Raw genomic sequence first — 18,036 nt, forward strand, 5'->3', positions numbered from 1 at the left:
CCTCCGTCCACACACGCTTTTTTTTTTTTTCTTCTCCTTACGCAACTATTTCTGTCACTTTTGATGTGACCAGCTGAGCGCCACAGTATGAAGGTCTTCCACAGTCACTCCCATTTTCAAACAGTGGGGTTTCTCCGTCCTCTCTGTGATGCTCTGCGGTTCTTTTTTGCCTTCCAGAGCAGCTGTTCAGAGCAGCTAACACCTCTGACTGCCGCGGTTGGATAAAACATCGTTGCTCTAACAGCGCAGCACCAAGCAGGTCACGTATAACCTGACCTTTAGTCCAGTCCGATTCTTCATATGTTAATATGCGGGTTTCTTTCTTTCTTGTTCCCTCATTTGCAATGCATCATGTGTGGGTAGGTTTTTCATGTCTTCTCACAAAGCAGAGTGGGAAACCTTATCACAGTGGGCGTGCGAAGCCTCCCGAACTACTCTATCTCTATGACACAAACGGACCTGGCTGGACTTTCAGGTACGCAGTAGGTAATAAGTACAAACAAACCACGCCGCAGCTGTGTGTGTGCAGAGATCGCCTTTTTGCTTGCGTCTTTAATGAGCTGGCGTAGGTGGACAATAAGGCCTTCAGGGGTGATCTCGTGGAAACAGCCAATACAGCACAGCGGTCGAGCTGCGTGACCCGTTCACCCTAACGACATTGCTGAACTTCCTTTGAAGATCCGCGGTTTCACAGTGTAGCCCTCTTCACGTCGGGATCACGGGGCACGAGAACTCAAAGGCTCCGAGCACTTGTGTACTTGAAGTATCGGTAATCGGTGAATGACGCGCCGCGAGCTCCCGCACTCAAGTCGTATACTGTACAAAACATGGAGCGTTTGCAAACCGTCTTGGCATTTCACACCAAAAGGTATTTGCAAATGCACGCCAAGATGAACCTGAACTACAAACATGCGCGCACATATAGCCTCACAAACACACAGTCTGCAGATTGATTGATGGCTCTCAGATCTGCTGCGCTAAGCTTCAAATATTTATCATGCGCTCTTGTGGTCTCTCATCTGCTGCCACATGTTCATCGACCCAGTGGCCCTGTTGACATTTGATTGTGTGTGTGTGTATGTGTGTGTTGTCGCGGAGGCCAAACATTTTTTCTGGCCCCCGCAGCTTTTTATGCGTTAGGACTAGGTTTAGACCAAATGTTACAACAGGTTTGTGGAGCATTTTACCATCAGTAAAAGATGAGAAACTAGGTCAAAATACATCGTCACAGAGGAATCAGGGCCGCACACAGCACTTCAAGGTTGGATTTGAAAGACTTACGTCAAACAGTTTATCCCAGTTCTCTCTATCACTGTCATTTGTCTCAAGTATTTGGCACGACAGTCATAACTTCTGTCCGTCTGTCCGTCAATTTGATTTCTGTACAGGAAAAACTTTAACCCTCTTGTTAGCCTTCAATGTTTAATGTGATTCCTTGTGCTTCAAATTTAATGACTTTTGCTAATTTAATGTGGACACTGACACAGACACTGGACCAAATGTTATAGACAAAAGCCATATGGACTTAGAAATGATATAAGGCCACACAAACATATCTCTTTCCAAATTAAGGTCAGTTGGTGAGATTTTATGGTGATCTGCATATTACTACGTAGTCAGGTATACCGGGTGTGCACTCACTGGCCACTTTATTAGGTACAGCTTGCTAGTAAAAAGTTGGACCCCCTTTTGCCTTAATTCTTGGTAGCATACTTTCAACAAGGTGTTGGAAACATTCCTCAGAGATTTTGGTCCATATTAACATAATAGCATCACACAGTTGCTGCAGGTTTGTCGGCTGCACATCTATGATGAGAATCTCCTGTTCCAACACATCCCACTATTGGTTTGAGATCTGGAGACTGTGGAGGCCATTGGAGTACAGTGAACTCATTGTCATGTTCAAGAAACCAGTTTGAGATGATATGAGCTTTGTGACATGGTGCATTATCCTGCTGGAAATAGCCGTCAGAAGATGGTCCACTGTGGTCATAAAGGGATGGACATGGTCAGCAACAATACTCAGGTAGGTTGTGGTATATAAACCAAAGTGTGCCAAGAAAATATCCCCCACACCATCACACCACCACCAGCCTGAACCGTTGATACAAGGCAGGATGGATCCATGCTTTCATGTTGTTTACGCCAAATTCTGACCCTGACATCTGAACACTGCAGCTGAAAACAAGACTCGTCAGACCAGGCAACATTTTTCCAATCTTCTATTGTCCAGTGTTGTTGAGCCTGTGTGAACTGTAGTCACAGTTTCCTGTTCTTAGCTGACAAGAGTGGCACCCGGTGTGGTCTTCTGCTGCTGTGGCCCATCTTCAGAGATGGTATTTTGCATTCCTTGGTCTGACCTAACTGCCACTCACTGGATATTTTCTCTTTTTTTCGGACCGTTCTCTGTAAACCCTAGAGATGCTTGTGAGAGAAAATCCCAGTAGATCAGCAGTTCCTGAAATACTCAGACCAGCCCGTCTGGCAACAACAACCACACCACGTTTAAACTCACTCAAATCCCCTTTCTTCCCCATTCTGATGCTCGGTTTAAACTTCAGCAAGTTGTCTTGATCACATGACTTAATGCATTGAATTGCAGCCATGTGATTGGCTCATTAGCTATTTGTGTTAACAAGTAATTGAACTGTTGTGCCTAATATAGTGACAAGTGAGTATATGTGGGGTGGGAGGGAGTTTTTTTAAAAAATTTATTTAAAGAGCAATTTAGGTAATCAACAAACAAGCTTAAAGTATCTTTTTTTAAATTGTAAGGTTTAACTTGAGTGTTAGTGTTAGTAAATTTGAAGGTACTAGGAGGGATCACTTGCTATTTTTCTTGTATTTCATCCCATCTTGATTCCCTTAAAATGGATATGAAAAAACAGATGGCTGTGTTGCCTAACACTGCTCAGTAAATATAGACACCGTACACAGAGATTGATTGCTGGAGTTTATCTTAAACGGTGTTTCCTGTAAAGACCATGACATTTATTAATATTACACGCAATACATTGCGTTGACTTAAAAGGGGAAATGTCTTGAAAGCATGTTGTACAGACGTGCAGCTACGCAGCGGTTCTGCCTCTGCAACCATTTACAGTCATGATTCTAGTTGGTTAGTTTTCGAAACGTCATCTCGGATTTGTTGACGAATACTTGTAAACATCTTTTAAAGTGGATAGAGGACACGCTGAATGTCTTACTAAATATGGCTTCTTTTACATTTTTTTTTTTTTTCTGGCCGTATGTGACTTACAACACAGTCAGCGGTTACACTGTGCGAATAAACACGTACGTCTTACTTACTGTGAACAATTTTGCGTCAGGGCTTTATGGAGTGTATTCTGTTTGAATTCACATTTTGAGTCAATTATAGACTCCTGCCAAAAACCCAGGCCTGGTCTCCCTGGTGAGACAGTTTGGTGTGGCTCGCAGCCAGCTGGCCTTTCAGTGTGGCTCAAGTGAGGGAAGGAAAAAGACCACTCAAGATTTTACTGTTGTCTACAGGTCAATAAAAAACTAAATTATGCATCCAAAATAAGTCGAAAATTAGTTAGGGATGTGATGGTTTTATGTGGTCAGTCTGCTGAAGCTGGAGCAATTTGGGCGAGCTTAGACCACCTAGTGTGCCGTCACCGTTTTGCGTGTATTTTAATCAGTTTTTTTTTTTTTTTTGCTTATTTCAGTCGCTTTAGAAGTGCACGTGTTGTTTATGTGTTCCTTCAGTTAGATCGTTTCTACCGATGGTTTCTAACAACCGGCCGAAAATAGGTGCATTTATATGTACAGCTGGTAAAATTGTATTTTCATGTCTCTGAAAACAACTTAAATCATAGGTGCTGAGGGTATAAGGAGATTGTAAATAAGATGAGTGAACAAACGATTCGTAAGTGTGTGTGCAAAACTCAATGCATAGTTAAAAAATAATGTAAGGATCATGGAAAACATGCTCATTTAATTCATGCGGGTGACAACGCGCAGTACATCAACCTGTAGATATGCTCCTATATCTGATTCCCTATAAAAAGGTCGTTTCAAAATAAATAAATAAATATTCTGAATACATATCCACATGTACCAAGGCCAGGGTTAGAAAATGCACATTTAAAAAAAAAAAAAAAAGAAAAAAAAAAAAGACAGCATTTTTTTCCACTGACAAAATAGTAAACATGTCACCCTGAGCCTACTACCAGATGTGCATCGGTGAAATTGTTCATTATATTTTCCACTGCTTTCATCCCCCTCAGTGCAAATCCACCGTGCTGTGAGGTGAATGTGCAGTGAACGTGAGTGCACACAGCACGCGCGCGTTTGTGTGTGTGTGTCTGTGTGTGTGTGTTTGACTCATCACCAGCTTTAGGTGCTCCATGCTGGTGGAGGCCTGTGGGTCCAACATCTGCTTGCTGCTGGTGGGAGATGTGCAGAAAAGCCTTCAATCTGCCGCTCGTTTCTCTCGTCTCGTCTACCCACTCGCCCCTCGGCAGTTCCCATTGGTTTATCCCCGTCTCCCATCCCTCATTCCTCAGATCTCCCGATCTTCTCTCATGCCTTCTTTATCTTTACCTCACCCGGGAGTTCATACAGGGAACAGTAGAGACTTTTTGTTTTTTATTATTATTATTTATCTAACGAAAGCCGTGGAGATCAAGAGACTGAGACATGCCATTAAAAATTGCTTCAGGAATTACACAGAGTAGGTGACCTAACTAAATTGAAAATGAGGAGCAGTGGTTTTGCTTTTAACAGCTCCAAATTCTCTGAGAATATTAAAAGGCTTTCTTGGAGTGTCCATTAAAAGAGTCATTTGAGTTCAAAAGCTGCCAAAGTACTAGCTTTCAACACTCAGTAAAAAGAAACTCCACTAATATCACTACAGGAATGCTTCCTCTGAAATAGTGTGCATGTAACAGGTTTAATGTCTTTCAACGGGACCAGGCAATATGTTAACTTCAGTATTATTGATAAAAAGCTGTACCTGAAAAGGCTGAGACAGCTATGCAGTAAAAGCAATATCAGCTGTAAGGAAGCAACAGGTGCAAGTGTAAGTAAACTCTTCAGACTGTGAGAGAGATGTGTAGCTGTTAAGCTTCCTGCCGGGCAGGTAGAACACACACATTAGGAAGTCCCCGTTGCGCTTGGCTAAGTACATACAGCACACTATGGAGAAAATGAGAGTTTGCACACAGCCAAAAACGGACAAGCCTGCCAGTAATTGGCTTTTTTCCCATCCTTCTCTGATGATTTGATTTTAAGCTGCACGCGGCATGAGCCTGTGCGCGGCAGGGCACGGAGACAGGAATCGGTTACCTCGCTGAGAGCTTGGAGGTGTACAGCCTGTTGCCTGCAGCTCTTCATCTAACAGCTCACTGCGGCTGCTCCTTCTGAATCCGTTACTCCCCGCAACATTTAAAACTGACGCAATGCCAAAGACGCCCAGCAAAAATTCTCCTCCCTTGTCTCGAAGGCACATTTTTGATAAACGGTAACTGACAACACACATTTGCTCTGACTGCTTCATCCTAAAAGTCAACTCAGGTTTTGCCAGTAATACTTTTAATGTGAACTGCAGCAGTTGGAGATGTTCAGTTTATTTTGGCAGTAATCTCTGAGCCCATCGGCTGTTTTCTGCTGACGTTTTTAGCCTTCTGCATTTGTATCCAGATATCATTTTGTAGAGATTACATTAGCAGTAACTTAATACAACAAGCGTTTTCCTGGAATGGAAGCAAGCTTTTTCATCATCACTGCCATAGCCTCGGTCGCCACTATGTTGCCTAGGTAAAAACATCTATTTCATTTAATTTAATTTCAAAACAAAAAACTTCAGAATTATCACTTGAACTTCACTTCATCACAAGGTGCTTGGAAAAACATTTAGAAAACAATTAACTGTTGGAAATCACATGGAGTTTGGCAGCAGCTTTTGAGCCAGTTTGGATATTCCAGTGTCCATCTGGTCACTGAGCTGTTCGAGTCTTTTTCTACCTAAAAAACTTGACCAAATCTACCACATGCAATGCATGTACAGTCAAGTAAAGTTGCTTTACTTGTGCTGGCATTTCTCTCAACCTCCAATGACCTCAACCCACTGTTTTGAAATATTAAACTTTATATTTTGGGACTTTCGCTTAGAAATTCGAAAGCTTGAAACCGGAAGTGTTGAAAGTTCTGGTCTTACTGTTGTCTGCAGTACAAATATCTGCCAGTAATTCTTGTAATAGACTATAAACAGTATGTGTAACATCTTGTACCTGGTGTTGTAAACACAAACCCAAACCCTATCTCTAACGCTAAACTTACTGCTCTAACCATAATCCTATACCTACACCTAGGCCTAAAGCATGTTACATAAATTTGTCCTCGTTCCTGGGACTGTGAGAACACGGAAAAAGTTCATTCTGGCCAGCTAATTTATACTTCACAAGAAACTTTAGTGCCACACTCCTCAGAGGGTCCGCCTACTGCAGCATACGACCATGACGACCGTGTCTGTTGGATCATGCCGTTCATTCAGCATGCACCCACACACAGTATGCCATCTCTACCCAGGAGAGATTAGCGGTCACCCTACGAATATTAGTGTCTGGGAGCTCACGGAGTGGCCTTTAGAATATACACTCAATAAATGGCTGCTAGCATCTCCGCTTGTCTGCATTAAGCCGCCCACTTCCAATTTCTGACCAATTATAGAATAGTTGGCGGACACCATGCGAGTATAACGTTCTACTCGGCCGATGCGTTGAGGACTCCAAGGACGAACTTCTCACTTCTTGTGGAATACATAACAGCCTTAAACCTAACCCTAAAATGCTATCCCTAACACCTTACTCTAACATGAAACCCATCAAACTCCAACCCTATTCCCAATGGCATTAAATTGCTCTTGGATTTAGACATTATCGTTATATATTGACATCATAGCAAACTCTACATCACAGCAAGCCTACGGCTCATAGCTAGTTTTGAGCAAAGCTCTTCGTCTAATCAGACACATATAGCATGAGTAGGCTAACAGTCCAGGTGGCCATTACAATACTAATGATATTTGAATTCAGCCCTTTGCCAGCACCAAACGCTGTTGCCTGCCCACATATTCATTCTATGTCACACTTTAACTTGGAGAGTCCACCAACACACACAAAACAACACCTCAGGCCTGGAAAAAGTCTCGCCTACAGATGCCATGGATCCCAGCAGGCACTTGCATTTTAAGAAAAGAAAATTAAACTTTTATACATAATGAAAGGAGCTAAGCTTCCCTACTGCCCTCTTTTGTTCTCATGAAAACATCAGAGACTTTTTTTTGTAATACTGTGCCAAAAACTTACAAGTACTCATCAAGTTAAATGGCGTCCTTAGCATCAACAGGAAGCAATCTGTGATGGTCAAGATGCATAACTTCTCTGGCCTCCAGAGGGCATCATCACAAACATATACCGCATTACACACATTTGTCATATATATGGAGTTGTATGCGGTGTCTAGCTCTTTCCAGCTTTGGTTATATAAGGACATAGGATCCCATTTTGAGTTGAGACCAGTCGCATTTAATAAGCACATAAAAAAAAAATACTTTTGAAAAATCTTGTCATTTCTGTTAACCCTATCAACCAAAATCCAATTAACAGTTCTGACCTCTGAAGGAATAGAGCGTGAGACTGAGGAGTCGAGGGAAAAAAAAGCCTCAGAGTTACAATGGTAAACACCAAGTTTGCTCAACTTCTTTGTTGAAAGATGCTGCACGGAAAAGGCAGCGTCGACAGCAGTCTGCACACATTTTTGATCTCGCTATAACATACATTAAAAATCAGATCATACATTCCCTGATGTCGTAGCATGTTCATTTAATAAATAATAGTATTTTTTTGGCGCACAGGGCCAGAGGAATATTGAAGATTTCCTGCTGGCTTCCACATCCATTAACCGCATGACATCATTTGCGGATCCTGCTCTTGTAGGCTTTCCAGGTTTTACTGCACCTAATGGATCAAATTCTGGTAATAGGAAGTTATTCTGGGTTTTACTGAGTCGGAGGGGGATGTTTACGTAAAACTGTGACATCTTTCCCCCGTGCTCCTTTTTTTAGAGGCCACTATGTCCGCAACCTCCTACCACCGTGTATTTCTAATGAAAAGGGGGGGAAAACTGTACCACATATCCTATTATTTTAACACACACACATAGATTGTGTACAGACTTGTGTACCGAATTTCCCTTTCGGCCCCTGTTTCTTAATCGATCTCCACCTCCCATTTTCTCGTGCTTTATCTTTTCCATCCATCCCTCTCAGGCACCCACATGGTACCATATTCTCCCTCCCACTGTGAGCTATCTGTACTACACCACATAAATCTACTGCCTAGTTAAAGAGAGGAGGAGGAGGGATGATATGGCACAGAGAGACAAGAGAGGGAGAGCATGCAGGTAAGAAGGACTGAACGCCTACAGTACATGCATACAGAAAGGCACCAGCACAGGCTGAGATACTGACACCCACATCCCATCTGTCACATGAGAACCTTAAACCGATAATGACACTTTTCTCTTGATATGACACTTTTCATAATCCCTCAGAGCGAAACTTTTGTTACGCCGTGACCAGGCACGCGCCGTCGTACATATTAACATTTTAATAACGGAATCGCCGTCCCTTCCTGTCACGGTTACAGTAGATTAAAGTGACCGACAGCATCTATCTATATCCCTGTCTGTTTATCTGTGCCACAGGAAAGACTGAAACACTCTGATTCATGCCGCAGCGTTGAGGTCAGGGTTTTATGTATTTTTAGTACAGCAAGGGGCAAAAGCGAAATGAAATGCACAAGATAGAGTTTCCCTGTTCAGATTATTTATAGCGTTGCACGCAGGTAATTCAGAAGGTAATTAAAATATAAACAAGACTAAAAGAAACGCCAACTTTATAAAAAAAACATGCGTAGGATCCCTATATCTGGGCTTAAATCCAGTGGTCTATTATTATTATCTGGTTTGTTACCTGTGCTGACAAACACCACCGGCGTCTGTCTGAATTTGGTGCCAGAAGCAAAGCGAGTACTGTCAGAAGAAAGCCTTGCACCCCATTAATACTCGTGTTTTATCAGCTTGTCTGAAATGTGTGAATGTTAAAACATCAATTTATTACTGCTTCTCCCTGTTTTAGTGCTGAAAATAGCCTTGCGATGTGATGCATCGCCTCCGGAAAAACCACAAAAGAACATGGACGGCATCCCACCGAACAGGTAGGTGACAAATAACAACCACTCAAATAATTACGTTCCAGATCGAGCGTATAAAGTGTGACAATCAATCGCGAGAGAACGTATAAATATTGCAAAAATATTATAATTAAGTGGGATGCTTAAAACAGACGCGGAAGCTGTTCATTTGGATAAAAACGACCAAACAGAACAGGTGAAACACACACACACACAAAAAAAACTTTAATTTGTTGACTACCGTTTAGAACTTTCCAGCAGTTAAAGACCTTAAAGAGAGACATCGCCTTCCTTCTGAGAGTTTTTTTAGTGGTGAAGAAGCAGATGTTAATAATAAGCTGTTTGCTATTTTCCGTCTGCGTCGTCTCATCTGTTCCTGCTTTGTTTCTGCTTTGTTTCTGCTCTGACCGTGACAGTGCTCCACATCCATGACCCCGCTCGACACACACACACACACACCATCCCATCCACATCACTTCAAACAGCACGAAGTGCAGTTTACAGAACACTGAGGATCCATTCGTAGGCACAGGTCACAGCTGTAGGCCCCACCATGCACATACAACCGTAATATTAAGGTTTAAACTTATTGCCAAGCTTTTCAGCTTGGATATTTTACACACACAAAAATAAGGTACTTGTAGATTTTTGAAAACTTTCAGTTACTAAAAATTCAATAACAGCTCCACATCTGTAAGGAGAGAATGAACAGTGAGACGAGAAGATTCATGGAGTTCACCTTTCAGTGGATAAAATACAGTGTGCACCGTGGCCAGTAACAAAAAGGCAAATCACTTTTTCAATATTGTTTTGATCCAGTCTGAAGTGTGCTATGAATTACACACATGAGCTTTGTCAAGATAAATAAATAATATTTTTTTTGATTTCTGTTTTAAAAAGAAAACATGCCATACAAGTAGATTTATCTTTCAATTCATCTGTTATTAAGAAGGAAAGACAAAACCGGAATTTTTGTTTTCGGATTTTCAATCACATTATTAGAAAGTTGAGTCTAATACTAACCTTCCTTTTTTGTTTTCCACAACAAAATAAAATAAATGTTTCTTTTTGTCAACTTTTTTCTTTTTCTTTTTCCCAGTTTTCTTAAAAGCAAACTTGAAATACCAAAAACCCCACAGATCGTTGGCCCCGGACAACCATAGATTTTTCTTCCTCTTCTGAAATAAGCACTGAAATGAAGGGTGGGACTTTATTTCTCCATTGCATTTAAAAATTTCCTTATCACCAAGACAGAGTGAGATTTCAAGAGAACCATTTTAACCAGCTACATAACTCAATCAAATGACAGCTTTTTTTTTTAAATATGGTAACCTCAGCTGGACTGAATTCCCAAGTTCTAAAATACTCAGAGATTTAATTTAGATATGTCAACAGTCAGAAATGCTAAAGTTTTCAGTGGTACCAAATAGCGTATTTTCTCTAATAGTGGCCTGGGCTTTTATTTACTCAGCCGCCCAGAATACCCGGCCATTATTGGAGTCAGGCTTTTATTAGAGGGAGGCCTTTATTTCTAATTCCCTTTGTTTCATATCAGTACCAAAGTTTTCCTACCATTTACTCTGCTATTTTTTTTCCACTTTAGCAGGTTCGAACAAATGACACCATTGTATCAGTCTGAACTCTGGAAAACAAACAAGGTCCATTTACTGGACAAGCTGATAAAGGTTTTTAAACGCAACTTAAGTGGCCATAGCGTACCAGAGGGTGACCATCCCGGTGTCAGAACAACTTATTCTTTGTTGGTCAGTATTAAAGCCAATATGTCAACTTTTCTCTTTGTTGTTTTGACAGGTTTTCGTTGAAAATCTGGGTTCATGTGACACTTCAAATGTTGCTACTGCCACCTGTGGCACCTGTGTGTTACTACATCTGTAATTGGCTCACTAGCGTTTCCGGACTGTATATATGGTCGACCTTTATTTGTTTGTGTAAAACCACGCTCCCGCCCATTTAAAGGGACCCAGCTATTAATGGAATAACGGCCACTATTAGAGGAAATAAGGAACAGTGTTGATTGAGTTTGCTAAACGCTGATTTGCCTGTAGCAAGGTTCTGGCGTGGGTTCTCTCCAGCTACTCCAGCTTCTTCCAACCATCCAAAGACATGCTCGTTAGGTTCATTGGTGAAGGTCTAAGTGTAAATGGTTCTCTGCAGTGAACTGGCGACCTGTCCAGGGTGTACCCAACCCCTCGCCCAGTGACAGCTGGAATAGGCTCCACCAACACCCTCCAGAGGATAAGGGGTTACAGAAAACGCATGAATAAATGAATGAACACCGAGTTATGAAAAGTTCATTCGACTGCAGCTCAACTTAGTATTACCAATGTCAGCTCCGTCAACTTACCACAGAAAGCAATCTCATTAAAAAAAGAAAAGATTTAAAAAAAAAAAAGGTAAACGCTGCCGTTCCAAAGTTCTCATGCAACAAATATGAAGCACAACAAAACCACACCGCTTTTAGTCACGGCGTCGCAATAGGTGGCCACTCCATTTAATGCGCTACCTTCTAAAAACAGGCCGCGTTTTAATAACGGATGCAACCTCCTGAAGGGACCTCCAGAGTGGATCCACCCCCTAAAGTGTGTGTGTTTGTGTGTGTGTGTGGGGCGGGGAGCAGTTAAACTAGACCGATGTGTGTTTGATTAAAAAACTGAGTAAAGAATAGCGGGTGAAAGGGGTTAGGGAGAGAGACGGATAGAGAGGAGCAGCTGCGCCCACGCCACACCTCATTAAAGTCCTGAAAGGGAGGGATCAAAAAGTGAACAGACAAAGCAAAATATATCAGAGCTCTCCACAAATTACTCACCTGCTTAGGCGTTCGCATGTTAGATGTTTGACAAAGAAGCCGTTACGGTGGAAAAATAAAGCTCTTTCCAGGTACTATCGCCGCGTCTCAAGACTTTCCATGACAACGGCGCTGAATATATTGTTGACTCCACGTTATTGCGTTCGGACAGGATTTGCATATTGTAGCATACTGCGTTCTCCACGATGAATGAACACCCAGCTGTCATACCGTTGTGTAATTTAGCTGACCCTCGCCGGTGTGTGCACAGAGGATGTCATGTAGCGTACGCGCGTATGTTCGTGTAAACAGTGGTGACAATTTCGAAGGTTCAGACATGAAAAGCTTTGGAAGGCTTTCTGTTTGTCAAGAGCTGCTCCTTCACCTCAAGTCGAGAGACAACCACAAGGATATTTACATCCCTGAGTGCCTTCTGGAATTTATATATATATATATATATATAAATATATATATATATAAAAAATTAACATAATCCAGTGGTGTGTTTGTGCATGTGAGTGTGTTTGCAGTTTTCAATGACAATGTGCATTCCCCGGCGCATTAAGCGGTATTCATTGAGTTTGTTTCCCCCGACAAATCCCGTGACAGTTTTATTACACCGCTCTTTCCACGCACGCATGCACGCACGTGCACACACACACACAAATGCATTCAAATGCACACATAGCATGGCGATAGTTGACTCACTGATCGTCCCTGCTCTTTTGTTCCCGATACACCTGCTCGGTTTACCACCTCCCACGCGCATACATGCACCGAGATACACACTTACAAACTGGCTCACAGCACCTCTGAACAGCTCAAAAAAACCACAGAACTTAGCTCCTGTGAGAGCAGCAGTGAGACAGAGATTAAATGAAAGTGAGGGGAAATAAAAAAAAAACCTTTGCTCCACTGTTTATCTTTTCTTCCCCACTGACTTCCTCTTCCCCCGTTTTCTTTCCCCTCTACTACTTGTTTCCTTCCCCTCCTTCGTTTCTTTCAGCTTTTCCCCGACCCTGAGCGTCCTATTTTCGGCTCTTCTTGTTGCCTTTTCAACGTTAACTTTTCCCGCTCTTCCATCCTCTGTACCTTGGCTTTCTATTTGTCCTCAGGTAATAACATTCCTTCAAGACGGAGATTTTGTTTATCTCCAGATCTCGAGAGCTCACGGCAAATTTAGCCATTTCCCACTCCATTTCTCGGGATAATAGGGCCGACACGGACACGCAGAGAGAAGCTGGTGACAGTTGAGATGTCACCCGCTTTACATCTGCCGCTGTGGCCTGCTACTTTATAATAGGTGCGGTGTCTGTGTGTAGCCACTCCAGCGCACATGCTAGCCTGCATGTTTGCTTCGCCGGCTGCCAAACAGTTAGATTTGGTCTCTGAGCACAGACGTTTTCCCCTGCCAGAACAGTTTGTCCCAGTTTCCCGCTGAGAAACTCTTGTTGCAGAATTTGTTCTGGTAAAAAATGTTTTATGTGTGTGCATGCGTGTATGTGTGTGTGCGTGTGAACCGTGGACTCTATAAAGACGGATGACAGAACAGCTCCTCAAAAGTGAAGCCAAAGCAAGTATAGCTCCCTCTGGTGGCCAGAGGTAGGTCATGAGCTCCGATTCCTCCATGTTAGTGGATGGGACATGGGCTGAACTAAAACCTTAAAATACGCATCAATTTATTTATTTATTTATTTATTCTTTTCAGAATAATTTCTGCCATTTTAGTTAGTTAATATAATACTGAGGCACACACAAGGGTCTTTTTGCGGGTAAGTTTAGTTTTAGTTGGACAGGATGTGACATCATGATGACTACAAGTTGCCATGCCAACCGCTCCATGAAGGGTAGAGGAAGTGGGGATGGGTTGTCCATATTAATTACAGTCTAAAACGTAAACTCAAAGCCAACGTTATTGCCCAAAAGTTAATAACAAAATCATCTTCATCTTGCATAACAATTAATAATTTGCCAGTTTACAAAATGAAGTGAAAGACACATGGATTTCCAAAAGGTACTGCAATGTCCAGGAGAGACAGACCTTGAACGATGAATTATTTTTGTATGGATTTTCCTTTGCATTAGAGACTCTCCGTCTTCCCGTGGGCAAGAAATGAAAGTGAAATGAAAAGATGGAATGAATCCTCAATTCTGCACCTGCTTTGTCATTGTGATTTGATGGCAGTGGTTGCAAACCGCCTGATATTAAACCAAGCAGTTTGACTTTTATATCTGATAGTCCGGTGACAGGCAAGAACACTGGTTTATATGTAGATAGAAGTCCACTGAGGTATGTCTGTATGTGAATGATATCAGGACTTATGGGGATTGGGGACTGAAGGCACGAGGTGTGGTTTGCTTACAGATAAAAAGCCAGTCTCTCACAGCCACTCAGCATAAGCACTGTCTGGCGTTCATGGTTTCTGGGCTGTCTGCACGGCTTGTAATTATGATAGGCTTCAGTCCATACAAATCCGATCTTCTGAAACTACATCTCTTTATCTCCTATTCACACACTTCTGTACATCGCATTATTGTGCTTTTATGTTCACAACATCTGGACAGAAATATCATCACATCTTGCCAATGATGGGCATTGATGTAATCACGCATATTTTTCTTCTTCTCCCTGCACCATAAATGATTACTATTTGGATTCTAATAAAGGATATTTCCATTGTAGTAAAAAACCTGTGTTTAAGCTGGAGGATTTGGGATTTTAGACACTCATCATTAACTGTCTGAAGTTCCTCTTCATGTACCCTCATTCAGCGCAAAAAAATTGGTCCAATTGAAAATATATTTAATAGTCAGCAAGCAATTTGTTGCAGCACATCAAAAATCAAGTTGAATGAGAGTGACCTTTTATGAGTAGCGGTGACAAACCTTTATAGGGCACTCATTGAAATACTTGGAAATTCAAAATTTCAACCCCTGCGTGTTATTTATTGTATGGTATAAGAAGACTATTTTACTTTTGTGAAATTTTTCAAAATTAACAAAAAAGATCTTTTAAATTCATTCACATGTACTTAAACATGTATTTAAACCTTTAGAATACAAGTGATTATTCATGCACTTGTCAACAAACTGTAAACATAATCACATTAGGTACATTGGGCCACTTCTCCATGTAACCTAATAAAGCTGTTACACTCAGCCTTCATGCAGAGGTGAACCTTGCAGACCATATTTGACAAGGATTTGACCTGAGAATGTTACCTTGATCTTTGCCAATTGACTGAGTAAAAACCACGTGCGTCTAAACCTCACTGAAAGGCACAGAATTTGAAATGTGTGCCCAAGTTACCATATATGGTTCTTTGCCCTATAAAGGGTTAAGAACAGGGAAGACTATCAGTAAAACTGTGAAAAATGATGCCTTGTGAAATAAATGCTGCCCACGTCTACATTATCTGTCATATTTAGAATATAAACAGTGACAAAGCGTTTTTCACAAATACAAAAGTTAGTCATGGAGTTCCACAAGGTTCTGTGCTAGGCCCAACTCTTTTCACCTTACTCATGCTTTACCTTTACTTACACAGTATCATTTGTGGGTTGTCATTTGGTAAATGACGTGAGGCAGTTTGGATTCTTATTGGCACTATTTCTTTCTGAGATCCAAGCTTTTGTTTGCTATGTATTTTTAATTTCTACAATGTATTTGGGATCAGTAGGATAAAGTATAAAACTAAGCATCAACTTTCAACAGGAAGTAATAGTTTTTCAAAAAAAAAAAAAGCCACCAATGTGTGACAAAATATAAAGCTGTTTGTTTTAATACCTTTACATGGCTGAGAAAAAACAGAGCTGTGTCCAATGAAGTCTCAACGTCCTCAAACGAAAAGTTTTAACCATAGAATTTGATGGGGTTTTGTTCCTCGTCCACTTTTGTCATGTGATCGTCTGTAGAATGAATCCGATGAAACGGCCACTGAAACACCGACTAGTGTATTGACCCTTCGCTATCACTAGATGGCAGACTAAAGCGTCCACTAACACAATGAAGACACAGGGTCTCAGGAGGATATAAATTACGTTGAACTAAAATGAATTCCTCAATACAGAAACTAAATAATCATATCACACATTTAGCTCATTATTTTTCTAATACTTACTAATCGTTTTGCCTTCAAACACTTGTTTGAGCATCTCACAAGTGTCTCCTGGAATTTCTGGCAGCTCTTGCTGTTGACAAGAAGTCCTCCCACAGAGTGGCAGACTGCACTGACTGTCCCTGGACTGCTGGATATTCTGGATGTGCAGATAGTTGCCCTTTACATCTACTTGGATCTGGCGTCCATCTGCCAGCGTTGGCTAATTTGACAGAGTGTAAGCTATGAGAAGACGATGACAGAAATAGAAATAATGGATTTTAAGAGATTAACTAGTTTAACTTTTTACATCTAATATCTTATGTGGCAGAGTCTGATAGATCATGCCGCTGTTTAATCAGTTAAACATTCATAAGCATTGATAAGCGTTAATCGTGACGATCTTACCGAGAGATTAGCAGGTGCATTCACCTTCAACAGTTGTGGCAATCATTTCTGTTTAATTTTAATAGACTCAGCATATATGTAGTGATTTTAGAGTTTACAGGTTAGTAGCTGTAGCTTCTGCTCAGCTTATCACTCTGTGAAATCATGGCAGGGTTTTGGTCCGGAGTGCGCAGCTGTTTATTATTTAGCATGGAGAAACACCTGCAAAAACCCTGGTGTCTGTCCGCTTTGCCTTTGCCTGTGTCATCACAACAACTCATATTTAGTTTGGAGCATGTAGTGATTCTAATGGAAATAAAAAAAAAAAAGTTTGAAAAAATGGACCAATGGACAATACTTTGCAAATTGTCTGTTGCCTCTGCTGCACTTATCTTGGTTGGCAACCACTTATTGCAACCCCTTAAATGGTGCTTGAAGAAGGCGCCATGTTATTTCATGAAAATACACTGACTACCGTACTTCACCATAATCCCATCGTTTTGGTCCTTTGGGGGAAAAGCACTTTTATCTTGCTTCTAACAATTCCCATACGTCCCTCCATGCATTTCAATAATTGTATAGAGTTACAAGTTGCAAAGACGATGACAAATGTTCAACCTTCGCCATGGTGACTGGTAATACTCTAACTTTGTTTAGTGGGAGTAGCTTTTTTTTTCGACACCACATTTTTATTGTGAGACATGTGTTGTCAAAAAGCAACAGAGTTACTGGAAGCAGAGGGAAAACAAAACAAACAAACAACAACAATGGAGGAAAAAAAAAAGGCTTTTCTTTGCAGATGCAGACGCCACCAAAATGCAAAAGTGGCAATGACTTCATTAAATCTATTCTAATACCAGCAACCATGTAAACAACCTGAACCTCCTCGATGTAGACGCGGCTCTCTAAGAGAGATCTTTTCGCCTTTGGTATGTTATGCACTTTCCCAAAAGTCTATAACTAGGTTTTATTTATTTGGAAATGAATGAAAGTATCTCTCAGAATAAACACGCCATGCGCACACAAGGCATGATGAAACTCAGCAGACTAATACTCTCATTAGTCTGTCTGTGCGTGACTCTCTCAGCAGGACCCTTTTTGTTTTCATTATCCGTGATACCGAGTGCAACTGAGCCTACTTGTGGGTGTCTGGCTGTAACCATAGGGATGAACTCGGCTGACCCTATAAAGAAGGGCACTTACCTTAGTCAGCTATGTCCAGCTGGTGAAGGAAACAACATCAGCTGTCGCAGTCCCCCACCGCATCCCCACCGGTCTGCCCCAAACACACACACAGGCATCACATGCCCATAATAAACACACTCTGATCAGCCGCATATGCAAAAGGGAGGAAAAAATGCAACGTGTGTGTATTCGTGCTCCGTACATCCCTTGCACCTGACCTTCGATGATATTAAGGAGCCTTCTTTATTCCTGTGACACTCTCACAGCTCCTCCCTGAAGAAAGCAATTCATCCATTTTCCAATAACTCACCACCCCAGGCAATTATGTCTGTTTTTCTGCCAC

The sequence above is a fragment of the Mugil cephalus genome, chromosome 2 (genome assembly GCF_022458985.1).
Source record: "Mugil cephalus isolate CIBA_MC_2020 chromosome 2, CIBA_Mcephalus_1.1, whole genome shotgun sequence".
Lineage (NCBI taxonomy): Eukaryota > Metazoa > Chordata > Actinopteri > Mugiliformes > Mugilidae > Mugil > Mugil cephalus.